The following is a 27,635-nucleotide window of genomic DNA, read 5'->3' on the forward strand; positions in this document are numbered from 1 at the left end:
ACTCATTGGGTATCAAGAAACAAAGCTCACTGTTCATGAAAGTTGATTTCTTTTGACACCACAGAAGTCAAAATACAACGATGAAGAGATAGGGAAAATAATATGTTACGCAAATATAATGTTAGCATATTAGCATGCTAGTGCACCTAAGACTGTGGCTCTACTTCTGCAGAGTTTGACCAAAAAGGGTATAAAATGTTGAACTCTGATTTTGTTTTGATGGAAATGGAAAGATGCATCGTCTGGTGAGCATGAACATCTCAGATCAAATATTTACATATTTCAGTCTGGACCTGGTGACCGTGATAAACATACAACCATTGCATGGCTATGAACCTTCTGGTGCTAAAGAGTCCAAAAAAACACAGAGCAGAAGACCCGGCTGAGCTGAAACTGGATCAACTTTACACAAAGACTCGAGTTAGCTGCAGAAACTTGGCAAAAAGAAAGATAGAACATGTGAGAGTTTATTACTTCAACACAACGTTGTTTAAGTGCCTCTAAAGAAGGAAGTGTTGTCAAAGTTCCTACTTTTGGTCCAAATGTAATGCACGATGAGGCTCCAGCGAGGGTAGTGGTTTGTGTGCTGGCCCTTCTACGGAGGCCGTAGTTCTCCAAGGTTGGAATTATACCTGTGGCTAATTTCCAACTCTCTCCTCAATGTCTGGCTCCTTCCACTGTCCTGTCTCTAAATAGAGACACAACAAGCCCAAAAGAGATATCCGTATGCAGACGACATTGCGACTTCTGCTATGCGACGCACTTATATATAATATCGACTTCCGGGGCCTGTGGACTGTGGAGCATGCTCAGAATGCCTTGTCCAGTTTGGGTCTGACTGATGTGTATGAATGAAAGAGTTAGTTTTTCCTTTATCAGCACAATCTGTACATGTTCGTGGGACTTTGAAAATTTGAGCATTTCAGTCACACTAAACGTGTTGACATGGATTTTAAACGCCCAGTTTTTTTTCTGACTGCATGAAAACGTTCTGACTTATGGTCACATTTCCTTTGCTCTGATCTGACTGGAGGCCGATCCCAACCATTGTGGAAGATATAAGCTGGTTTAAACATAGCCAAATACATTTTCATTCGACACTGAAGTGGCTGCTGCAGGCATCGAACTCTCAGAGTCGGCCATTGTGTCAGTATCTGTTCAGCTGACCAGAAAATAAAAATGTAGTTTATAACTGGAGGATGTCATGTGAAAAGTCGATGCATTATGTTGGACTAGAAGCCTTCTGACTCTGACATTGGAACTTGCTTCCTATCCAGAAGCCTACAGCTAAATCACAGGTTTCTTGGCTCTGATTGGTTGTATCTTTCAGCATTTTTGGTACGTGCCAGGTGATAACGGCCATCAGATATCAGATACTAACCGAGACCTTCCAGACTAACTCATGTTTGTGAACTAGTATCAGACGCCTGGCTGAATCTGATTCTAATCCTTTTTTTATATTCATACTTTTTTTTCTTCTTTTATTCGAGGTTTTTCTTTAATTCGTCACCCATCATTTATTCTAAAGATGTTCCTCTTATCTCCCGCAGTCTTTATGAGAGTTGTGAAATTAAAAATGGACAAAAATTGGTGAAAAAGGAAAAACCAGGAAATGAAATATTTGCAGACATAAAGTGCATCTGTGTTCAGTGCAGCAGGCAGCGAGCAGATTGTGTTCTGGATTAATCAAAGAGGAAGTAAGGAGCGAGGAAGCCTCCAATTACGTGGTGAAAAATCGGCTCTCCAGTGACCGTATTAAAAGAGCGTGTTCATCCTGAGTCCTCACATGTCCACAACAGAGGCCTCTGCGTGTGCTAAAAGTACCTGTAGGTATTCTCTGAATGCTTCCCTGCTGCTGTAGCCTCCCTCTGAGCGAGCCCAGACGCTGCAGCTCAAGCTGCAGAGAAAATGCAGGTTGGGGAATCCTCCATAATGTTTACTGAGTTTACCGACTTGGCTGACGGCGGTGTTTTCTTATCCTCTAACAGAGAGGGTGATTTGACTGATGCTCGTAACAGATTGCATCACAGCAGGAGACGAACTGAAACGGTTTACGCACCGCGGCTCTCCCTAAACTGTCTAACAGTGGCAGCGCTCCACCTTGTAAATTTGGAATAGTAATTTTAGAAATTTCCCAGCAGTCTATCTCCAATTGGCCTTCACTGGGAGTGCTGTTTGATATCAGTGAAGTATCGCGGCGTACCACCTCTGAGCAGCAGAAATGTGATCTGAGCTCTGTGAAACCAAACACTCTCGCTGCACTCTTCAGGAAAAACACCTGAGCTGCATCGAAATCTGGGTTATTCAGAACGCTGCTCCAGCACCGACGTTCCTTCTCTGCACTCCTAAAGACTTCACATTTCTGCACGCACGTTTTAAATGTGTATGACAGTAACCCACAAACATGAGTGTTTAGCTTTTTATGAAAACTTGCAGAAAAGACAAATCTCGATGCGGAGGATGTTAAATCATCAGCAGACACTTTACGTCTCAATAAATTACTTGCAAAAGTCACAGTCTGCAGCTGGTTTGATATTTAACTAAACCGGATCTCTGTCTCTGTCCTCTCCTCAGAGTTGAACCTATGAAGAAGAAAAGAAAGGCCCCAAACATTATATTTTTAATAATGTATAAATATTACATTTCTTTTTTATTGGGATATTCATTTTGGGGTTCGACGTACAACTCAAACTTGGGACGTTGGTTGTATGTCGTTCCCTAAATATCTATCATTTCTTTATTATTTACAGTCGTCAGTTTACCAGGTTTATAAACATTGATATGTTTTTCGTAAAAATCAGACAATCGAGTGACGCTTGGATACCAGAGTCCTAGGCTCCCAATGTTAAATGTTAAATTACTAAAAAATTGCAGACAAACTCCTGCAGTGTCTAAATTGCATACGTAGGATAGTTGCCAATGTTTATCTGTCAGCAGACATTTCTCTCTCTCTCTTTCTCTGTAGCTTTGGGTAAGAAGTATGACTTATGATGCGCTTTTTATTATAACTAGAGATCTCATTTCAAATGACATGAAATTTAAACGTGTTCAAGTAACAAAAATATTGACCAGCTGACTTAAATCAACTCTGAAATTCTTCCACTAAATGCTCCATGTGTGAAGCAGATCAAGACTTTGAAACGGGTTACTCATGATCACATCTGTAGAAAGTTTAGGGCTGCACGGCACCGTGCAGTGGTTAGCGCTGTCCCCTCACAGTGACGAGGTTCCTGGTTTGAATCCCCATCTGACAGGAGCCTCTCTGTGTCTAAATTGTCCGTAGGTGTGAATGTGAGTGTGGCTGGTTGTCAGTCTCTATATGTCAGCACTGTGATTGGCTGGTGAACAGTCCAGGGTGTAACCCTGCCTCTCGCCCAATGACAGCTGGGATCGACTCCAGCACCCCCGTGACCTCAAACTGGAAAAAGGGGTTAGATGATGGATGGATATAAAGTTTGGGCTTCAGCAAGGTCAGATTGTTTTGAACTTTTTCAAATTTAGAGGACTAGATGCAGAAGAGCAAGCTTCATAGAATACTCACTACATTTCCCACAATGCATCTCCCTAACAAACTGCCACGCTATAATCAATAATACTTGAACTTTGGATGCACTCTTCATGAGACTGAACTGATTTAATTGCAATCCAGATGAGACTTTAATATCTACTAAATCGATCCATCAATGAACGCTTGGTTTCAGCCAATGCCTGCCTTTCCTCACTATGACATCATCAGGGTTATGTTGATATAATCCAACAGTTTCTGCAGAGTAGGTACAGTGATGCTCCTCCTGGTTTTACTTCTATGAGTTATTAAAACAGCAGACTTTAAAACTCCCCCTCTTCTGAAACTGAAGAGTTTGAAGAGCTGCTGCCAAACTTCTCAGTTTTTTCAATTTTCTGCCAAACTGAGAGTAGACCGGAGCCAGAGACGGGCTGTGATTTGGGACAAATGCATCCTAAAGTTGAACACTTTGTTGGTGATTAGCTGAGGGGCTAAATGTGGGTCATTCTGCTGCTTCCTTCTGTCGCAATTAGCTTGTTTTCCTCCTCCGTTTGGAAGACTTCTTCTTCCAGCGTAATTGGATTAGTTACCTTTAAAATCTCACTTTGTGCCGTCACTGAAGCTCTTAAAAACATGTAAAATCTGCTCCTCTCTAACCCCCCTCCCCCCTCCGAAAAAAGAAAATCAATTTGTTATTTGTGTTATTTTTAAGGAATATCTCTTGAGTGGCACTTAGCTAAATTGAACAAATGCGTGGTGGGTGGGAGGGGGACTGGGGAGAGAGCAGTGAGGCGGATCTACCTTCCAGAATAAACCAGTCGAACACTCATTACTCTGAAAAACACTTGACTTCATCATGGCCTCAATTATGTGCTGCTGGATAAACTCCAGAAGGACTGAGCTGCTTTCATCGGAGGGGGGCCTTCAGTTAAAAATCCCAAAACTGTCTGGAGGAGAAGTGCTTTAGCGCGGCTTAAATCCTGACCTCCTTATCGTTTGTGGACCCAGTTCCTCAGAGTCTCGGAGACGGGGGGGGGGGGGGAACCACAGAGAGACACTTCTAACCTGCTGAGACCTTTAGATGGTTTTCAACTGGATCTTCATTTCCCTCAACTAAGAGATGAAGAGATCCAAGAGTAGAAAGTTTAGCGCCTTGTCTTCAGAGGGATGGCTCCGGTTGTTTTCTTTCATGGCTCCATTGAGCGCCACACACACGGTTATTTAACCTCCGGATGCTGGAGCTGCTCATCTACTACGGCCTCCACTGGTTAGAGCGTGTGTTAAATATTCTATCTGTATTTAATCCATGCACAGGGACGTGACGATGAAGATACTCGAGGCCTTTGGTGGTCCTCCAGACCTTCTTCAGGCTAAAGGAACCCTTTAGACCGGAACAAGAGTCGCGAGGGCGCCACTCACCTCTTAACGATTTATTATCATTACATTTCTTGGACTTTGACACCAGGCAGACCATTCCAGGATGGGAACAAGAACTCGGTCTCCCTACAACAAATGTGGTCCAGGAAATTCCCTGCAGAAGTCCTGACACACCTAGTCCTGGTTTCTAATGGGCCAGATCCGTTGGAGGCTACGAGAAAAGAGCAGTAATGTCACCGTTTCCAACTGACATCGCTGAGGGCCTTTTAGTGGACGCACTTTGATTCAGCCAGGTTTGAGTTTGCAGCCATTGCAGCCTGTTTCATGGCTGCAGGCCGAAGCGGTCTTCAGTCATTCAGCATGCTTTAGTATTTATTTCTCAGTCAGAGCCGAGAATATGAAAAGAGTCCAGGTTTGAAAACACAGAAACAACTTCGACTCAAAGACTGCGTCTCCCGTTTTAAATAATGTTGTTAACATGATTTTGTATTAATTATAAAATCAGCAGCTTTGCCACGTTTTAAAATTCTGCTGTTTTTTAGTTTTTGCAAAGAGTCTGAATGTAAATGAGCCCAGACGCGGTTCATCTGATTTGCATGAATTTGCTGTTTTGACACGCTGCATGTCTGCAGAACAATGGAGCGCTAAATAAAAACTGTTTTCTGCGGCTGAACTTTGAGTTTCTGTTGAAGAGAAGACACTTCTGGAACAGAGCGCTTTTATTCATCCAACAAGGAGGAGGTTAAATGTGAGGAAATATTAGTTTAACAGCCGCCCGCTGTCGGCTCCATGAGGACATCAGGGAGTGAGAACGTTGGGATTCATCCGTCGGAGATTTCTGCTCAAACTTAATTTGACTTTATACGTTTTAACATCTGTAAACACACGATGTGGTTTCCTTTGTTGGCCTGCTGCTGTTTCTCTTTTGTTGGAATAAATGCAAATAAGCAGAGTTTTTTAGCAAAGCTCTGGTTTTAAAGTTGCTTCCTGAACAGAAATCTGATTTAGTTCAGTGACTGATGATCCGTCAGGGGAGCAGAGAAGGTGAGGCTGCAGAGACACGCAGGAGTGATCCTGTAGTTCATCTTCAGACGAGACACTCTGCTCTTCTTAACTTAATAATTAGCTTTGCATGATGAATGCGGCGAGCCTCTGGCTGACGCTTTATAAAGTATTTAGTGAATGCTTCATACAGCAGCACCCAGAGGCTAACGTTAGCCAAGTGGAGCGCCAAACTCTGACATTGCTGCGTTTCACTGGTACTTCCTGTTCTTTACAGGCGGAGACTAAACTTTAACTTAAACACAGAGGAGCCTGTATGTTAAAGGCGTTATGAGACGTTAGAGACGTCCCTGCTGCTCGCTGTGAAACGGCTCCTCCAGGTCTACACTCCCTCCCGCCCTATACGCTCTGCCAATGAAAGGCGTCTGATCCAACCTTCACAACAAGTCTCTAACTAGACTCTACTCCTCTGTCGCCCCGCAGTGGTGGAACGAAATACCAAACTTAATTCGATCTGCAGAGTCCCTTTGCACCTTTAAGAAAAAGATAAAGACCCAAATCTCTATAAACACCTACAACCTTCATGATGACGATGATGATTATATTTAGGATGGTTTTGATGCTGATGTCAATGTAGTGCTCTGCCTCTGGTCACTTCCTGTTTACACCTGTCCTCTGCCTGTGGTCACTTCCCGTCAGCACCTGTGCTCTGCCTCTGGCCACTTCCTGTCGGCACCTGTGCAGCGTCTGTATGCAACAATTGATTATGTTCAATCTCTGCATCGATGCAGAATCCTCTACATCGCCATGCATCGTACAAACCATTTATTTTAACACGCCCCTTTTCAGGAATAGAAAATTAAATGTTTCCTCTTTTTTTCCTGTCGTGTTGTCAGAGAATAAAGGTCTGAGCCTTTCAGTGACAAAAACAAACTTTCAAAAGATGCTTTTTTAACATGGCACAATTAACAGCCTCGTCGTGGATTAATAAATCTGGTCGTCTTTCAGACACAGAACAGCCTCTCAGCTGTGATAATAAAATGTTTGCAGACTCATCTTGATGGTGTTAAATTGTGTTTTCTGCACATTTAATTGAAAAAGTTTGACCTTTGAATCATTGCACAGATTTTAGATGACGCATTTATCGCCTAGAAAGACAAAAACATTTCACAGACTGAACACAACACAAACTTAAAGAGAAGAACTTTACACTCCAGGAAAATCACACAAGCAGCGAGCAAAACAAGTGAATCACCACGAGCAGAGCGTCTCCTGCTACTACGAGACACGACAGCCGCTCCGGCTCAGGTGTGTTAGTGCCGAAAGAGGCACAAAAGAGAAAAGACGAATAAGAGGAGGAGGAGTGTGGATGTGAGGTTCAGCAGCAGAGAGGCTTCATACTAGAGAGAGAGAGAGAGAGAGAGAGAGAGAGAGAGAGAGAGAGAGAGAGAGAGAGAGAGAGAGAGAGGGGCGAGCAGCAATCTGCCCGGACACACTGCCTGCCCACACACACACACCTCCTCCTCCACAGGTGTTTGTGTGTGTGTGTGTGTGTGTGTGTGTGTGTGTGTGTGTGTTTTAGGGTGACTCATTCTCTCCCACGTAGTCGATTCCTCCACCAGCGGTTGTGGAGATCCCATCAGCCCTCACACCGCTCCTCACACTCCCACCCTCTGTCCAGATCCATCACTCACTTCCTGCTAAAACACCACCGCCGCAGCCGTCACTCGTGTTCAGCGTCTCCAGCAGCAGCCGCAGCAGCATTTGGAGGCAACAGATGGCGATTTTATTAACAGCAGAGTGATCAGAGAGTGACACAACATTAGGGCATCGCTCTCATCGTGTGTCCTTTGTTTCATCAGGAGACAAACAAACACAACTCAAACACGTCGATCTGCTGCGGCTGATTTGTTGTGATGTTCCGTTAAATATTTTGATTCCTCGCATAATTGAGACGTTCACAAACGAGCTGAGAGCCAGACGTGTGGCGCCATACATACGGTGAAACAGCTCAGTGGTGAGAAAGCAAAATGTCTGCAAGCTTTTCTGAAAGCAAAGGAGTAAACAGCCTCATCTTCTCCCAACTCGTATTCATTTACTAAATGATTCTGCAGCTTTTTAATCAGGTTTCAAAGGCCTGAAGGTCGTGAAGCTCGCGCAGCGTGAAAACAGGTGAGTTAGTCTCCCAAAGTGAGGAAGGAGAGGTGAAAAAACACATCGAATTATCAGGTGCAGAGCCGATTCTGCAACCTGAGCCATGTGGCATTTGGTGGAGGCTTTCATTCTACGTGCACCTTTGATGCAAATATTTTTAGCTGTGCTGACCCGTGTGCAAACTGCTCCCATCACCCTGGCAGTGTTAGCACGCCGCTCCGCCCCCCCGAGCTCCACAGAGCCCATTCAATAAAGCAGAGGGGCCGAGAAAACAGACCTTCCCCAGCACCCAGCGGGGCTGGCAGCCGCCCGCAGGCTGGCTGCAGCCCAGGAAATCGCTGAAGAAGCTGACTGGACTGCAGCCAAACGCTGGTGAGTTTTGGCTGTGGTTGGTCAGGTTTTCTGTTAGTGAGCCCTCAGACTGCTGACTAGATCTGCTCAGGAAACATCCAGCATGTGAGTTTCGGACGGGCTCAGAGATGCACATGGACAGAAATCAGAAGGATGTTCATCTCATTTGGTTTAAAGAAGCATTTTAAGCTTTCACCCGGGTGGCTGCACGCGATTTAACATCGTCTTTAAGATATATTAAGACTCAAAGTAAAATTAATACGGTTCATTCTTTTCTGGTTTCAAGTGGGACTCAAATAGTTTTGATGCCTATTGTCTCAGATTCTTACATTGAGGACAAAAATCTCAAGTGTCCCATTTTCTCATTAAAGGAGCAGTATGTAACTCTGACACCTAGTGTTTAAAATGGGCACTGCAGTCCAAATTCTAAACATTGTAGAGAGCTGTCTCCTCCCGCCCCCTCCTCTCTAGAGTCAATGCTCACGCAGGTTGCCATGTGGTGGACACTGAAGCTTCAGTGTTTAGCCAGCTCTTCTGTCTGTAAACCTTTCTGTGTTCTAACCTCTCTCCATTTTTCAAAAGCATCTCCAATATTGATCCTAGTTTGAGCACGTTTCTGCTCGTGGAGCTTATTAGAAACATGCAGAGGCTTTTTAAGTTGGGTACAATCACTTCTATCTGAACCAGTTTTCTTGCCCGCTTCCATCGCTGCTATACCTGTTGGTTTGACCTGATAACTGGTCTCATATCTGGCAAACCGAAACAGCCGTGTGGGGGTGCCTTAAAACCACCTACCTTCTCTGGTCCAAACAAATCCAGAGCATACAGGACCAGAATCTAAAGTTAGAAGGAGGACATACTGGCTGCTGCCTTGTTGTTAGAGAAGCCAGCACTTCAACATAGCATGTTTCCTTAATGTCTGATCATATGGTGGTTTATCATTTCACTCAACACACATCTTACTGGTTGAACCTAAATAAATATTTTCCAGACTCTGGGTCACAGTTTCTCTTTAAGAGGTGGTGTTGGGTCCTGAATCCAGGCCAGTTGAGAACCGCTGATGGTTGGTTTCTGGTCGTCCCTTGTCGTCTGACATGTCGATCGTCAGTCAGCTTTGTTTCCGTCCTGGTTGTGAGACATTTATCCGTATGACAAATATTCTGTTCTGGACCTCCATGACGTCTCCAGATGTGGTTACCTAAACTTTTTAACACAAACTCCCAGCCCCCACAATGTGCCGTCTTCAGCTGCAGTTCGGATTGTTAATTAGAGCGCCAAGACGGAAGCAGAGGCTTCAACTGAACCTGCTGAACTGAGCTCTTTGGATCCAGCTGAGGAGGAACCACACTGTTCTCACACACACACACACACACACGCACACACGCACACTCTACCTGATTTAAAAACCACATCTCTCCGTGTCGTCCCTCGTGGTTAAGAGCCTCTCTCGCTGCTCTTTTTCTTCTCCTTGAGTACCACGTCTCCGTCTCTTAACTTCACTCCTCGTTTTGTTCCGTCCGATTATTCGATACTTAACTCGGAATTCCAAACTGTGGTTTCATGTCCTCCCTTCATCGGCACGTTTTAAAATCGACGATCACTGACCTTCTGTGAAATTTTTCTATTTTGAAAATGAAAATGTCCCATTTTCCAAATTGTCCCCGACTTCTCTCTCCGGCACAGAAAGGTCTCCTGACATTTCCTTTTCTTGCTCGTCTGAAAATGGTCCAGGTGTACCTCTCTCTCCAGCCGCCACCACCCCCCTTCTTATAAGACGTAAGAATTATTTCTAAATGATGCAGAATATTTGTGGTTAAACACAGAAGAGAAAAGCAGAGAAGAAGAAACATTCAGCTTGAATTGACCAGAAGTTCCTCCAGAGACCTTGAGATTCAACACATTTTCTTCGCTTTGAGTCGGAGGAACTGAAGGACGCCGGAGGGACAAAAGGAACCAGAAGTACGTGCCGGTTTGTTGGATTTTAAGTTTTCTGATTCACCAACATGTGAACAAAGGACATTTCAGAGACAGATAACAGATCGCTCGTCTGATATTTGTGACGGCCTGAACCTCAGTTTGAGCTGGCGCTGCATGATTTGGTGAAAGTGTGCAATAGCGATTAATGTGGACGATACTGACATTTAAGAAACGCTAAGAGTCTCCCTCAGGATACTCATTGATCACGTTGTTAAAAACTTCAGAGTTGTGTGGACGTTTCGATCTGGTGACACTACCTCAGTTACACCTGAAACGCTCTGATCTCTGTGGGAGGGTAAAGGTGAGCTTTCACGACTTTGTTCCTCTCGTTCTTCTGCTCGCCCTCCTCTGACGGTCTGGATTTTCTCCGACTCGTTTCTGCAGAACAAATCTCTGAGATTAACACCGGCCGTGTTTACAGGCGTCACTCTTTACGAGTCCTGTTTGTTTTCCCTACTTTTGAATGGAGCTGCATGTTCTCTGAGAGAGAGAGAGAGAGCGAGAGAGAGAGACGAGGAGTCTCTCAGCAGGACGTCCACGCCGACGTTAACCTGACTAAACTGTCGTATCATCTCACACATTTTATGGACTCAAACTTAAAGTCGAGGTGTGTTTTCACACTGAGCTGTTGGACGTTCTCCTGGTTTCAGTTCTGACACGAGATCTCGGTTTAGTAACACCTCGTCTCCTGCTGCGATTAGTCAAGCTGTTCAGGTCCGGCCCGAGCTTCAGGGTGGAGAAACTGTTTCTATAAAGACTGACCTCTGACCTGCTGGCTGGGGAACGCAGCCACACGATGCCCGACTGCTTACATTGGGACGCTTTCTGGCTGCTGCTATGTAGAAATTACAACTCTCGGCTCACAAATGTTTCAGATACGTCTGAGAGAGTGGATGAAGAATGAATCATCGTTGACAGGAAACAGAAATCTTTTTCTTCTTCTGCTGATCATTGCAGCCAAAAGAACACATCGTAAAAGAGAATAAAGCAGAATCATAAAGCAGAGGAGAGTCAGTAAATTACTGGAGCTGTGCAGCCAAACACAAACTACAGATTTAAAAAAGAGAGAGGAGCAGAAAGTCCTCGCTCTTAATGACCAGGAAACATCTTTGTTTTGGGTCTGCAGATGATCTGCGTTAACCAACCGCCTGTGGAGCAACAAATATGGAACAGGTTCCCAGATTAACGACGTCAGAATCTCATCCAGCTTTAAAACAGTCTCTCCACGTTCTCATTATAAGCTATTTCAACGATTAAGAGGAATCAGAGGAATCCAACAACGAGCACATCTCGGCTTCATAACGTCTGTGACTCCAGCTCATACGCTCGGTAAGATCTCACACTCTGAACCGTCATTTAGTTCAAATAAGAGATTTTTTTTTTTTTTTTTTTGAAGATTTATTTTTGGCCTTTTTTTTGCCGTTCATTTATCGGTGTTACTTTCCACAGTCAAATGATACCAAAATAACTGATGCGAGTCCTACTTTTTTGCGACCCTCCTGTTGGGGTGCCAAGTCCACCGATCCGACCCTAATGGGCGGAGCTAGACACACTGCAGTCTGTCGATTGGTCGAAAGAATTGCCGCTTCCTGTGGGACAGTGTTAATAAAGGACAAACACAAAACGCGAGATGTTTAAATATCCCGTGGATTTCAAGAGAGATATTCTGTTTTTGTTGTTTGTGAATAATGTCAGCGAGTAGTTTCCCCCCCCATGGACGACCTCAGAGGTGACTACCTCTACTGGACATTATGTAAATGATGATCCTGTTTATAGTTAAAAGCCTGTTTTCAGGCAGCTTTATTTGCAAAAGTCTTGTAATTAAGCTCAGCCGTCATCACGTCTTTGTACGTTCAAATTGATTCTGCGTGTTATTGACGTCCCAGTCTGTGAGGCCACATAGTGTTTCTTCATTGAGCAAGCACAGCACAGCGGCAGCTCCACATACACACACAGTCATACATGCACACACACACAGCGCTGTTCTCCCACCGCTGGCTCAGCTGATCCCGCCTCTCCTCTGTTACTACCTCTGAAGATGGGGGAGAGGGGGAGGTCTCTTCATCCCACCATTATGCCTAGACGACATTCAGATTAAAAGCGAAACGTAACAGGGGCGTAAATATCATGGCTTGAAACAGCGGTTTGACTTTTTTTTTTTTTTTTTTTTAATCATTTGTGAATTTACAGACGATTTTAGCATTCAGACCGACTAAAGAAGCAGTGCAAACAATAAGAAAAACACAATTGCTTGTCTATATCCATGTTCTGTTCTAACTTTTTGATAAAGCTTCAATGAAACATGAAAAACACATGCTCCCAACCTTCAGTCCCTTTTTATAAATGGGATGAATTTGCAGAACAGGACTTACCATGTTCTACTAAGGGTTGATGTGATGGGCAGTCACTATGCAAGTAGCTCTCAGAGCAAGAGTCTGAGAGAACATAATGCAGTCATCAAGTATGACAATATTTTTGCATATCTTCTATCATAAAATATGTAACATTATCAATATGTTAAGCTGATGTTTTGCTCCTGCTGGTTTTCATTAAGTTTATATTCCCTCTGGCCTTATTACATGTGTTGACCAGCTGTCACTTTGCGACTCATTGAATCAGGTTTCATGCCTCTTGCGGTCGGCATGCAGATATTGCGCAATCGCGGTCGGCGCGAGAATGGTCCGCGGAGGGTCTGAGCGCCCAGCCGAGCACCTCCAAGATTTTTGTAACAACGCGGACGCCGGGTTCATGCCGACCGCGTTGCAATGATTGGCTGCAGGGCCCAGAAGTACTTTCTTCAGGCCGTGTTGAGCAATCAGACCGCTCTGACCGCAATCAGTATGAAACGACTTAATGTTGGCGGGACCCAAGAAGCATGACAGCTCGGCGCTCGGGTCGCAGATTTATCCCCACCGCCTCCAAATATTATTATTGCAGATCTAAATGAATCACACAAATGACCTATTTGGTATCCAAAACGGCGAATTTCGCCGAAAGGTGACAAGTTTGAACCCCTGAAAATACAAAACAAATCAAAACAACCCCCCCTCAAACTTCAGCCTATTATTTACGGTCTACAATAACAACGAGGTGATTATAAGACGCTTTTACGTCTGACACTTCAGCGCTGTTTCCTCTACAGACACAGTTTCAGACTTTAAATTACACAACCATAAAAACATGAAGTTCAACGTTAATCTCCCCAAATGCTGGATGAATAAAGTTATCTGGTTAGCTTAGCTTGAGGCTAGCGTAGCATCTGGACTTAATACCCCTGCACAGGCAGCGAAGAAACATCAACATTTAAAGGAACAAAACTGCGGTCAAGCAGGATGGGACTGTATATAGATTTTCAAATTAAAGTCCTCAGACGGAGTGTAAGTATAAAAAGCCTCCACTTACTGCACTTCCTCAGAGGGGGCGGGGCTTCAGTAGAGGGAGGAGGGGCTCTTCCTGAGACTCCACCTCCTCCTCCGCAAATCACTGCTGGGCGTGCTCCTCGTCCTCTCGCTCCCTCGCTCTTCTTGGCGAGCCTCAGGCCAGCGGCACTCTGGGTAATCTCCTGTGGAATCTGAAAGCAGAGAGGGACATTAACAGAGGAGCGCGAGGAGCTTGAAATCACAGATACTGCTGTGTATGTGTGTGTGTGTGTGTATGTAGGTGTGAGTGTGTATGTAGGTGTGAGTGTGTGTGTGTGTGTGTGTGTGTGTGTGTGTGTGTGTGTGTGTGTGTCTGTGTGTGTAGGTGTGTGTAGGTGTGTGTGTGTGTGTGTGTGTGTGCATGCGTGTGTGTAAATAAAGGAGTGGTGGTACCCAGTGTGGGCCTTCAAAACTGCACCACCAAAACAACTTAGCCAAAAAAAGAAAAAAAAAACAGAGGCTGTGGTTACCGTGGCAACATGTGCCAAAACTCAGGGAGCGAAAGAGAGGGAAGCCACAAAGAGAGAGAGAGTGAGAGAGTGTGAGAGAGCGAGAGAGAGAGAGAGAGAGAGAGAGAGAGAGGGTAGCCACAAAGAGAGAGAGAGGGAGAGAGAGGGAGAGGGGATCAGCAGCAGGATGTGTGCTGTACGGTATATCAAAAGAATGATTTATGTTCATTTCACATCATCTTACAAACATATTTAGCATTTTTTTAAATTTTAAAAATAACCCGTCCGGATCACTCACGAGGCCAGTTTAACGATGGTGAGGACTCTTCACTTTCAGTTTTAAACTTTATGAACACAAACGCTAAAAAGTACGACGGCGTCTCTGTCACTCTTCTTCAGTGCTGCTGACCACGCCGACAAGACACAGAGCTCCTCCTGCTGACCGGCTGCAGTACACTGTCGGTCATAAGCTCCGCCTCCTCCATGTTGACAGATGGGACGATGTAAACAAGGTGATTTCTAAGACCCCTGAAGATCAGACACTCTGTGATTGTAGATTAGTGACGTAACGTTTTCACACCTGGCTGAGCGTCATGTGTGAACACAAACAGCTGAATGTTTCTCTCTTCACCCGGAGTTTCTCTTCCAGCCTCCTCATATTTATTCTGCAGAAGGTCAGAGTGAGCTGATGGGAGAACGCAGCAGGATATAATCAGGAGAAGTGGAAGCCTGAAATGAGCCGGGTCACGTGATCGAAATCACACGATCTTCGATGATGCACGTCGTGCACACTTCGCAATCGCCCGAGTATCCCGTCTCGCTTTTCATCATCATCATGTACAATTTATAAAAACAGGATTTTTAGCCCGGATGTTTTCCCATTAAGTCAAAAATCTATAAATACTAAAACTCTATATTTTACTTTCTTCTGTGTTTCAGAAGAAAGTAAAATATCTTTCTTTTTATGACCTTCATGATTTCTGCTGCAGCAACGAGAGAAATTTGAAACATGCCGATATTAAATCACACAGAAATGGTTTGGGAGTGACGCATCACGTTTCCCTGACCACCCTCAAACTGCACGTCCAACGTGATCACCATTTATCGACCTATCACGGGTCAGGGTCACGGTGCAACGGCAAAAACTGAACCCCGACACAAAGCCGCCGTCACTTTCACAACAGGAAACCAGCAGAGTTATCACTGATCATCTTATCAGGACGTAAAACATGATAAGAAAATAGAAGAAAAAATCTAAAGTTTCTTTCTGAGAATATTCAGTCAAAACATCACGAGGCTCCTTTAAGAGGGAATCACCAGCAGTGTTTCCCCCGCCATGGGATGAGTGCATGTGGTGTGTAGGTGTGTGTTTACTCTGTGTGTGTGTGTGTGTGTGTGTGTGTGTGTGTGTGTGTGTGTGTGTGTGTGTGTGTGTGTGTGTGTGTGTGTGTGGATGAGATCATCAGAGGAACGCAGCACGAAACAGAGAGAGAGAGAGAGAGAGAGAGAGAGAGAGCGAGAGAGAGAGAGAGAGGGGAGGTCTTTTCCTCTGAGTCTGGATCCCCCTCAGGACTGACCTCATCCTCAATCCATCACCAACCTGACACCATCCAGCTCCTCTGTGTGTGTGTGTGTGTGTGTGTGTGTGTGTGTGTGTGTGTGTGTGTGTGTGTGTGTGTGTGTTTCTGGAGCTCATCATCACTGAACTATTACAGATTAATAAAATAGAATATTTGTTCTCTGCTGTCGAGCCGTTTGCACACATGCACCTCACAGCAGGGGGAGTATCCCTGTCAGAGAGGAGTGGGGGGAGGGCGGGGGGGGGGGCGGGGGGGGGGGTCTCCTGAGGTAAGACATGACGTAAAAAGAACGACGAGGAAGTGGCGGACGAAGCAAGCCTTCAGTATTAACTCATCCATTCCTACACATTCACACGCCGACGCCGAAGCAGCGGCTCACACCTCAGGAACGTCTGACAGGAAGTTCTACTCGGGCTCAAAACCATCCTGGTTATCTCGTAGTGAGTCCGCCTCCTCGTCGATGAACTCCTGATGATGAGCGCTCAGACTGATGACCGTCCTGTCCATGTGTCCTCCGCTGGGAGAGCTTACACTCTCTTTGCATCATCCGTGTCCCCTCTCTGCACGCCGTGTTCATATTAAAGAGTCCCACAGATAAACCTGCTCTACGTCTCACATTAATGTGGAGGCGAGAGACGAGTCCCCATGCATACCTCCAAGCCGACGGGTCTCTTTAAATGTACTGAGGCGGCGGCGCTCGCCGGGATATTTTGCATATCTTAATTAGTGCTCAGAAAACATGCAAATGAGCCGCTCGGCCTTAATGAAATATCTTTGTGTGTTTTCACGGTGAGTGGCGGCGGCGAGGGAGGAGGCCGTCCGTCAGTCTTATCCTCGCCTGAATCTCATTAATGAGGTCTATTAAAGACGGGTCTTTGTTTACAGACAGTCAGCTGATTGATCCGCTTCAATCCTCCTGCTGATCATGTTCTACACGTCCATAATCCAGTCTGTTCTGTGCACCTCCATCACTGTCTGGTTTGGATCTGCGACCAAACTGGACAGACACAGACTGCAACGCACTATCAGGACTGCAGAAAAAAATCATTGGTGTCGACCTGCCCCCCATCCAGGACTTAAACCGGTCCCGTGCCAGGAAACGGGCAGGTAGTATCACTGCAGACTCCTCACACCCTGGACACAAATTTTTCAAACTCCTCCCCTCTGGCAGGCGTTACAGAACACAGAGTGTCAGACCTGTCACTGTGAAGTAACCCTGGAACAAAACTGTCACTGTGAATGAACTTATACAATGTAACAATTCTCTTAGCAGAATTGACATATATTGTTTAATTTAAATTATCATATATGCACACTTTTTAATGTAAATACTTAAAAACATTCCTCATGTTTACTTCAGCATCTTTGCACTACTCACCACTGCACTATTATCATCCTATTTAGCCTTGTTCATATTAGCCTTTGCTTATTTGTTTATTTTTTGTGTTTATTGTTGATATTTAATATTATACATTTGTACAAAGAGAGCACAGTTTACCAAAGTAAAATTCCTTGTGTTTTTTTAGCATACCTGGCCAATAAAGCTGATTCTGATTCTGAAAAACACGCTCTGCTGTTTTATAAGTCTGAATCTGTGGAGGATTTCTTTTTGCGGGTTCTCACTCGCACGCCTTCGTCGCTCCTGTTCCTCTGACGCTGGTGTCACAGCCGCCATCCCAAACCACTCCACGGGGGTCCATCGAGACGTCAACGAAGAGAGACCACTCCCCCACCCAGAGTCTCCACCCCTCTGGTTTCCTCACGTCGTACCTACATCGGGCACAAGTCCATCCCCCTCCCTCCCCTTACCCGCCCTTCCCTCCCTCAGCACGTGAAACGGCTGAATCAACATTTCCAGCATGGAGACCGCCATGGATGGGACTCCAGCGCCCCCTGCAGGAACAGATGGGTGACGCGTTGTTGACCTCGTGCGACCTTTACACGTGTGAAACATGAGCAGAAAGGAAACATTTATTCCCACCACACAGAAACGACAGGATTAAACGTTTACCGGGTCATTAGGAGCTAATCATTTTTAATTGACCGGATTATTAAAGGTTTAACCCCCCCTCACCCCCCTTCCCCTGAGCCGAATGAAAATGCCTTCCAATCAGTGCAGTTTCTCTTTACTGAGCAGGTTTAGCGTGACAGAGACACTGAGGACGTAAATGCGTTCAAATCAACATGATGAGTTTTTACTCTGATGAGAAGAGAAGAAGAATCCATGAACACAAATCTGTGCGGCACAGAGGCCGTCAACCAGGCCGTCAAAACGTCCGTTACTTTGATACATTTTTGATCACTCGCCTTCACAATCAAACGACATCGTCTTCATCACGAGAAGTCACCCACAGAGTCGGCCATTGTTGTTGTAGTCCACGTACTCACTCATGTCTCCAGTTCACACGACGACAGAGACGCTGTTTTCAAAAGTTTCAGATTTCAAGCGCTCAGAATGCCGTTGTCGTGTAATCGAACAGCCGTAACACCACAAAGCTGAATCAGTCGTGGTGTAACCAGCGCCCGAGTTTAAAGGATTGTATCGTGACAACCATACTGCTAAAAGCTAAAGATGGTTGTTTACAGTCGCTCGTGAAGTCTTCACCTGGGAATAAAAAACAGCTGATTTGATCGCCTGCTGCGGTTGGCTGCTGCATGAATGGAATACTTAAACACTAATAAAAGTAGGAACGTCTCATTGAAGTGACCAGCAGCTCTCCTACATCGCTCCCATTGGTTAAAAACCTGCATCACAAACATCTCGTCTTCTTAAAGGCTTTATATGCGATTTTTTGATCCAGCAGATGTCGCCCTTGAGCACCAGCATGAAACCAAAACAACTCGCGCTGCATTGTTATGTTAGCATGCTAATGCTAGCGATCTTTATTATGCTCGTATCTTCACACTGCATGAAAATTTACCCGAAATGATGGTGATCTAGAAACGCTTACGTGACATTCAATTAAGCAGCGAGTACAGTATGTTATTCTTCTTTTCTCTAGTCCCTCAATTAAACAACTTCTATACGCAAGGAGAGGAGCCGGCCGGCCGTCCCGTCCATGTAAACAAAGTGAAGCTACGGCTAGGAAAGCTCGGAAAGCATCACAGACAGCGGGACTCGGACCCATTGTAGACAGTCATGACTCACAGAGTTTTTTTCAGAGGATATATTTGATTTCTATTACATTTGTGTGAAAGTGTGAAAAATCGCATATTAAGCCTTTAACGAGTGTTAAATTGTCGGGGACGCGCTCTACAAACTCAGCGTGACATCACACCGGAAGACGAGAGAAACTCTGCATCTGCTTGTTTTTGAACACACTGTACACTGTTACTGAAGCATCAGACGTGACGAGAGACAAACAGCTCACCATGAATTAATGAAATCAGAGAGAGAGAGAGAGAGAGTGTGTAAAGCTGCACGCCCACACTGGCGTCCTCAGGAGCATCGCCGCCGCGGTGTGGACGGATGTTAATGTTAGCATTAGAGAAGTCAGTTTACCAACCAAATCAGAATATGTCCAAAGGACCGCAGGAATTCGATCCTCGGTCGCTCTGCATGAAGCATGTTTAAGATAAATGGAGATTTGGGAAGAAATGTGGCTGCAGGAGCTGGGAATCGAACCCTCGACCTTCCAGTTGAGAGACGACGACTCGACCACTGAGCCACAGCCGCTCATATGGGTGGTAAGAACAAAAGGTGTTGCACATCTGGATCTAAAAGATCTCGGCTCAGAACTAAATCTAATAAATGTGTAAAATATGACAAACTGTAGAAATGTTCTCGTGCTCTCTTGGCGTCCCGCACAGACGTAACGTGACCATCAGAGCTCCTCTCCGAGCTCAATCACTTTCTGACTGCACGCCATCACAACGAGCAGCGGTGAATAACAAAGAACGCCACAGATTTCATTACTGATGTGGACAGCGGTGAATTCCTGCGCGCTTATTGATGCAGGATAACCTCAGACGTCTCAATATGTCGGGATGACCGGCGCTCGGCCGAGCTAATAACAGGACGCCACAAAGAAACCACGAGCTGAATAAAGATGGGGGGGGAGGGGGGGGGGGGGAGGGGGGGGGAGTCCTCGTCCCCACCTGCTGAGAAAGTAATAAAAAACAGACACAACAGCTGTGACTGACCTGGAAACACACACACACACACACACACACACACACACACACACACACACACACACACACACACACACACACACACACACACACACACACACACACACACACACACACACACACACACACACACACACACACACACACACACACACACACACACCCTGATAAAGCACGGCGTGCACAGAGTGTGTGGAAATTGGGAGTAAGACAGTTTAAAAATGGGGATTTGGAGAATAGGTCGACTTTAATGTAAAAGGATTTGAATCCGGGGTTGATTATTTCTGATAATCTATTTTAGAACTACGCAAACCTCGCTTACTTTGGCATTAAATAATTTTTATTCTGCAGTAAAAACCTGCTGAGAGCTCAAGCTCACAATTAGTACGTGGATACTTCCAGTGTAGACTAAAATTAGACTTTTGAGTGAATTAAAAAGATAAACGTGTCAGAACTGTGTCACATCAGATCCTACAAATGGGCAACACAAGATCAATAACAGAAGGAGGTTCATTATTTCAACAATGGAACATTTCTGCAGAGTGTCAGACAGCATGCAGGGTACAGACGGCACCAAGATCTCATATCTGACTTAATCTAAAAACACACATCCCGTCGAGAAGAATCACATTCAACCCCTGAATCTATTGGTTTATGCTTGGTACGTATTTGGGCTTTAGACTTGGATGCTTTCAGATGTGTTCAGACCTTTTTAAACACAGGATTTAATCTGCAGGCGCTCAGGACAAACTGTACCACAGGTGCCAGATTATCACGGAAACCCCGTCAGCTGTCAACATCTCTCGCTGCCAACGTCACCGGCATAAATTCCCCCATGTTCTACGATTTTTTAGCGATTAGAGCGGCTGTGTCAGGGTTCAAACTCCAGCTCGGGTTTGCTAATGAGCAAACAAACAGCCTCTAATAGGGCTGTGAATGCGTAAACAGACTAATGCGGCTGGTTGAAGTCCGCCTGGTGCAACGTGGTGCTGTTACCAACCAATTACAGGACAAGCATGGCAGAGCTGGGGGCTGTGTGAGGACGAGGAGTGGGGGGGAGGGCGGGGGGCTCATCACTGCACATGCTCAGTGAGGCTCTGGAGAAGGGGGTGTGGTGCTGTGACATGCAGAGAGAGGGGGGTGGGGGGGGGTGAGACAGGGAGAGGGGGTGTGTTTGACTCCATTCCTCTTCCTCCGTCCTCTCCGGGGATCACACGTTGTTTGTACTGTATTTTTGCACCACATGACTTGCAGATTTTTTTTTTTTCCTTTTAAACATTTTTCTCCACCCTCCACCCCCTCCACCCCCCTCCACCCCCCTCCCCTTTCTCGGCTGTGTGAGGAGAGCCAGGCAGGAAAGGCAAAACAGCTGTGGCAGTGCCGAGCAGCGCCACATTAACGGGGGAATTATGCAAGCAGGAAATTTAAATCAGATGCAGATGAGCGGAGGAGTCTGGCTCTGACCGAACACCTCTCCTCAGAGCAAGAGAAAGAACCCCGAGCGGAGCCTCCGGACTGCAGCCCGGCCCGCCCCACAAGCCCCTCATCCAAGTCCGGAGCCTCCTGATCCAACAGTTTGTTTCTTCGCCATGACATTAGTCAAATAAATAACATGATTAATGAATCTACTGTAAGCGCCGCTGCCTGTGACACAACGCCTCCTGGCACGCCGAGAAGCGGGAGAGTTTGGCTGCTTGAACGCAGAATGTGTAAAACATTCACACCATTTAATCAGCAGTGTTTAAATCTGCAGGAATTCAGACAATGAGACAGAAAAAGAGTCGTGAGCATCGCTGTGAGGAGGGCTGCAGAAGACAAAGTGACACACCAGCTTTAATCTGAACTCGACCACGATGTGTGCGTGCAGGTTCCTGTCATGTTTACGACCGGTGTCAACAGCCAAGTGGCAGATCTCAACATGACTTCTTTCTTTTTCCGTCATCAGATTCAGAAAGCTGAACTCAAAACGGATAGAAGAATCAATCTCGAGCCGAGTTTCCGAACCGAAGGAGGTCAAATGAACTCATGTAAACTCAAAACAATGAAACTCAGTTGAAATGATTTTTGACCGGTGAATAAATCGAGAAATATCGCCGCACATCTGGGATCAAATTAGTCGATGGTCACTGGATATTATAATATCATCCGGTTTATTGGCCAGCTGATTAATCGGTCGGGCTCTAAGTACGAGCAGCATGTGAAGGAGGCCTTCATCACCATCATTAGACAAAATGAGCAAACTGGAGTCAAACTTTGGACTCTGAGAAACAGAGATGATTATTTATTGTCTATAAAATCTAATGAATTATAACTCACTGTCTGCCTCCTGCATTCATAAAACTAAAGTTTAGCTCGTTGACGCTCTGGATGATGTTTTCTTACTTCTGAAGCACTACAAATAAAATCTGTTATTATAAAACACGACAGAGGAGGTGTTGGGATGACGTTGAACAGGAGAGCAGTGATTCTTCTCTCCTGAATGAGTTTCATCATCATCAACATTAAAGAGCGTCTGACTTCCACCTAGCCTTTAAAACGACCTCTCAAATATAGAGGTCATGTTGTTGAGCGACTTCTCTCTGATGGCCCGTCTCTAATTTATGAATCAGCTGGAATACAAACCATCCTCTAACCACTCTGCAGACGCAAACACACCAGAGTGAAAACAAGACGTCTCTGTGAGTCCTCTGACCTCCTGTCTCCTTAATGACCTCCTCTCTCCTTCACGACCTCCTCTCTCCTTCATGACCTCCTCTCTCCTTAAAGGGATACTTCACCCCTTTGCATTAGGTTTTGTATCTTTAGAAACCTGGTCGTATTTTAGAATGGTCATGCATCCCGCCCTCAGTTTCCACTGTGTGTGTCCAAAGCACACAAAAATCGTCATTTTGCGCCATTGGAGGCTGCTTTGGTTAGCGGGCATGAAACGACATCGCTAGTTCCTCATGTTTTCAACCCGCCCATAACTCCTCATTAGAATTTGTGTGTGAAATTAATTTCGTCTCAGTCTGGTAGTAGCTAGCTTGGTAGGCGGTGCTCTCTAGATCAATGGGAGTGGCCTGCGGTGCATTCTGGGAGTTGTTGTCTTTAATCCACATGAGCCAAAAAGACACTTTCTGTCTTTTCTCGGTCAAGAAGGCACCAACTTCAAAATTCTCATTTCTACTACATATATGACCCAATGTCAATACAGATTCATGTTTCAACGGGTGAAGTATACCTTTAATGACCTCATCTCTCCGTGTTGACCTCTGAACTCCTCTCTCTGTGTTTCCTTGTAACGTTGCTGCTTTGGATACTTCAGCTTGTTCTGAGAGACCTAAACGCAGCTGACGTCCCCGATGACCCGGCCTGAATTATCTTTATTATCCTCGGCTGTACGATGAAGAGCAGTCTAAGAATAGCCGGGTACAAACTTAGCCTTTAGCCACAGATTTAGCCTCAATTCACAGAACAAGCAGCATCACAATAACCCTACTTCCTGCCTCATATACTTTAACATCACGCGTTTTATGAGGGATGATAATGCTGCAGTAATGGAGTGTGTGTGTGTGTGTGTGTGAGTGGTTGCTTCAGTAATGTTGCACAGAAGTTAAAAATGTAAATCTACAACCTGAGAACCGTCGTCATGATACCAGATTTTTAAACTTCAGAATGATTCCAGTAAAAATCAAACGAACCCCCCCCCCACTCATTGATAATCACAAAAAGAAAAACAGCAGACAACCTTCTGCACACTTTCTAAGTTGCACTAGAACATTGGCAACATTTCCATGTCAATGTTTTTGTGCAATCTAGCCCGTGTGCAGGAGTTAGTCTGCACGTTCTGGTGGATTCATTCCTCTCCTGATTCATGAACTAGATGTTAATTTTTCATCGCTTCGTTATTTCTCGATATCATGGATCCTAAAAACTACAGAGACTATATTGTTTTAAAACTTGTGGTATTGAAAGTGTTTAAGTATCGACCATTTAACAACTTTAGTCCCGAGCTAAAGAATAATCATCCTGCAGAGACGTGGGCTGAAGACGGTGATGTCGGTCGACACACACACACACACACACACACACACACACACACACACACACACAGCATGAGAGCGCTCCGGTAGGCCCGAAGAGCAGCGGGGAGTGAAGATTGAAAAGCAGCCAATAAGGAGGGAAAATTTGTGGTCAGCCTACTGAATGGAGCCAACCAGAACGTGGCTCACACTTGAAGGAGGCGTGGCCTGTGAGTTCTGCCTTCCCTGTTTTGTGCTTTTGGCTCAGACTGGGAGCTACATTCCTGCCGTTCCCCCTGCTCCATTCCTCGGCTGCTGGCTGAGTTCAAGAGGTGAAGCAGGGAACTGTGGGAAACTTAGAAGGAGCGAGGGATGGGGGGGTAACCGAGGGAGGGGGGGGTAACCAAGGAGGAGAGGGTGGAGCATTTATCCCTCCTTTACGTGTTAAAATAGAAACGTAGATTTTAGCAAAATATCCATCATTACCCATATGCTCCCACCCGTACTTTACGTTTGTTTAGACGTAAAAAAAAACAATGCATCCACTAGAGGGCGCCGTCTGCCACAGACCTCCACTTCTTCATCGCTGCCATCCAACTGACATTCAGTTCCCGTCCAATCTCCGCCCAGCTCCTCTGTTCCGTGGAGAGCTAACCAACTTGCGAATCAAAGCTCAAACATTTCCAAAGTGTTCTTCTTCGTTTGTGTTCGGCTGGTCTGGTTTGCATACACTGCCCCCACCATTACCGGTGGTATTGCAACCCTTGGTCTCCATGACAACGTGCAGAAATATGGAGGAAATTAACCCAGAGTAATTTTATCCATCAAATGCGATCTCCAGAGCGTCCTCTGGTGGACTGAGTTACTGACACTCTGCTTCTCAGTTATCATTACAACTTTTACATCCGTGTAGAAACATCCGGCTCATGTTCTGCTCTATTCTGGACTCCACTGGTCTATTTGACTAATCATTAAATTAATTACTTAATAGCCTTTATTATGAAGATAAACAAAAGGTAGATCAAGACATTAAAGGTCTTTTTCTTCTATCTAAAATGAGATTACGTGTTTGGGCATTTGTGTTCTTTTGTGCTGTTCTGATGCCACTATTTGGATAGGCGTAATAGTGTGCCTGGTTGTGCACATAATTAAACGTTTTAATCACTTCCAAGGACAATGGGGGTCCGCAGTTGATAGCAACGTTACTTTTGGGGTTGCGAGCTGAAAAGTTTGGGAATCCCTTGACTAGCTGACGATGAAACATTCACAGAAATGTGGACTGATTGATTTATCGATAAATGGATAATTAGTGGATGAAATGTATTATTGGATGATAGGTGGGTGATGGATGGTTGGTTGGATGCTTAATAACATGGATAAATGGATGGATGGAAAAGTTTGATTTGGATTTATTGATAGATGGATAGTTGGATGATGGATGGATAGAAGGATGAAACTGTTCAATGGATGGTGGAGTTCTTAATTATTGGGAAAAAGGTTGAAAACAACATTAATTGGAAAATCTTTCTTTCCATCTTAAAGTTTGAACATGGATTTATGACCTTTTGAAACGAGGGTCACGTAACGTTTTCTTTAATGTAAACCTGATAGATTATCGATATCTACTTTTACGTTTCGTTCGGGGATCTGAGACTTCCTGTCCTTCAGCACAGCGTACACGAAACAAATCATAAAGTCTCTTCAAGCAGCTTTACAAAGTTAAATGGTTCAGATTAAAGCACGGCTGGCGTCTTGTTGAGTGAACCGGGGGAGAAACAGAGAAGTAATAGGAAACCAGAGAAGAGGAGCGTTTCTCTTTATTTTTACTGCAGGATGAAAGAGAGAGTAGAAACTGGAGAAGGGAGGATGATTGAGAAGGTAGAGGACGAGGACAGGAGGTACTTCTCCAACAGATGAGTTTTCAGATGAGAGCGACTGTTCTGTTCGGACTCGAGTGGGAAGGTCATTTCAGTCCCGAGGAGCCGCGAGGAAGAAGAGGCGAGGAGGAGGAGGCGAGGAGAAGGACCGGTTTGAACTGATGACGGAAAGTCAGGTTTTATCGCCGTTCACACGGATAGAGACAAGTCAGACCTGATCAATCGCCTGTAGAGCCAATATAAACCACATGATAAAGTGACCTTACTATATGATCAGACATTAAGGAAACATGCTATGTTGAAGTGCTGGCTTCTCTGACAACAATGCAGCAGCCAGTATGTCCTTCTAACTTTAGATTCTGGTCCTGAATGCTTTGGATTTGTTTGGACCAGAGAAGGTAGGCAGTTTTAAGGCACCTCCACACGGACGTTTTGGAAGCCCCTCGGTTTGCCAGATATGAGACCAGTTATCAGGTCAAACCAACAGGTGTTGCAGCGATGGAAGCGGGCAAGAAAACTGGTTCAGATAGAAGTGATTGTACCCGACCTAAAAAGTCTCTGCATGTTTCTAATAAGCTCCACGAGCAGAAACGTGCTCAAACTAGGATCAATATTGGAGACGCTTTTGAAAAATGGAGAGATGTTAAAACGCAGAAAGGTTCACAGACCGATGCAGAGCTGGATAAACACTGAAGCTTCAGTGTCCACCACATGGCAACCTGCGTGAGCATCGACTCAAGAGAGGAGGGGGCGGGGGGAGACAGCTCTCTACTATGTTTAGATTCTGGACTGCAGTACCCATTTTAAACACAAGGTGTCAGAGTTACATATTGCTCCTTTAATGTTTCTGGGTCAAAAACACAACTCGTACCTGGTTATATATTTGTACTCCTCATAAGTTGACGGGTTCTTGGTAAACCAAACATTAACATTGGCAATGCTCCCTCACCTCTCCTGACTTTGACTTTTAATTATTTATTTGAATGTCATCAGTTAAGATGTTTGCCTCTTAACCACCAGCAGTAACGTAAACATGGGCATACAAACAGGCTTCATTGAGTTGCTGCTGTTAGGAAACAGTAAGGTTCTTATTCTTCATCCTTATCTGTCTGTTTTGTTAATTACTTTGGACTGGTTTTCAAGCGGAGAATAGAGAATGGGTTTAAGCTGTGTTTACTGGATTGTCCGATAGTCTTGAACGCACCATTCCTGAGGTGTGCTCAGAGCGGTGCTCTGTCGCTTTAAATGACGTAATCAGACAGGTGAAGTGGCAGCTGACGGAGGACCCGTATGGACGCCAAATTGGAAGCTGTCGACCTGACAGATGACCCACTCCCATGGACTTGTTTTAGAAACCAGCCGTATCTTATGGGAGCCAACTACCACAAACAAAACTGAACTCAAAGACAAAGCTTGGGCTCATCGCTCTAAAAGCCGTCCGGTGCGATCAGGCCGCCGGTGCCCCGGCAGACCCGCGTATAGGTGAGCTGACCTAACCTTATGTTTTCCCTGTGAGAGAATCAGTCCTTTCCGTACCTGTCACTCTTGACCTTCAGGTTATTTTTCGTTGTATGTATATGTGTAGCCGGTGCTAGCTCGTAACACTGCAACAATCCGAACTCTAACCCCCTGACTTCAGAGGAAACCATGAACATCTCCAGCATGTGCTAAAGTAGTCTTTCGAGTATGGTAGCATTTTTGGGCGTGTTAGTTTGGACAGGTATTGTTTAGTAAACCTTGCCAAAATGATGATTGAGAGCTGAATGTTTCTCTTACAACGCTTAAAAGACCCTGGAATGATTATTTTAT

The 27,635-nt window shown here is 45.1% G+C and overlaps 1 protein-coding gene across 2 annotated transcripts in view; it reads right to left on the reverse strand.

The window, feature by feature from the left end:
• The window catches only part of LOC109995677 (zinc fingers and homeoboxes protein 2), a 113,722-nt gene that overhangs the window by 68,694 nt on the left and 17,393 nt on the right, over nt 1-27,635 (reverse strand). Inside the window, exon 2 of one of the 2 annotated variants that reach the window (XM_020649489.3) lies at nt 13,769-13,937. The gene's annotated coding sequence lies outside the window, so the exon portion shown is untranslated. Of the gene's footprint in view, nt 1-13,768; nt 17,579-27,635 lie in introns of those variants that run through there. The other variant, XM_065948067.1, reaches the window with a different exon arrangement.

Source organism: Labrus bergylta, chromosome 19, assembly GCF_963930695.1.
Source record: "Labrus bergylta chromosome 19, fLabBer1.1, whole genome shotgun sequence".
Lineage (NCBI taxonomy): Eukaryota > Metazoa > Chordata > Actinopteri > Labriformes > Labridae > Labrus > Labrus bergylta.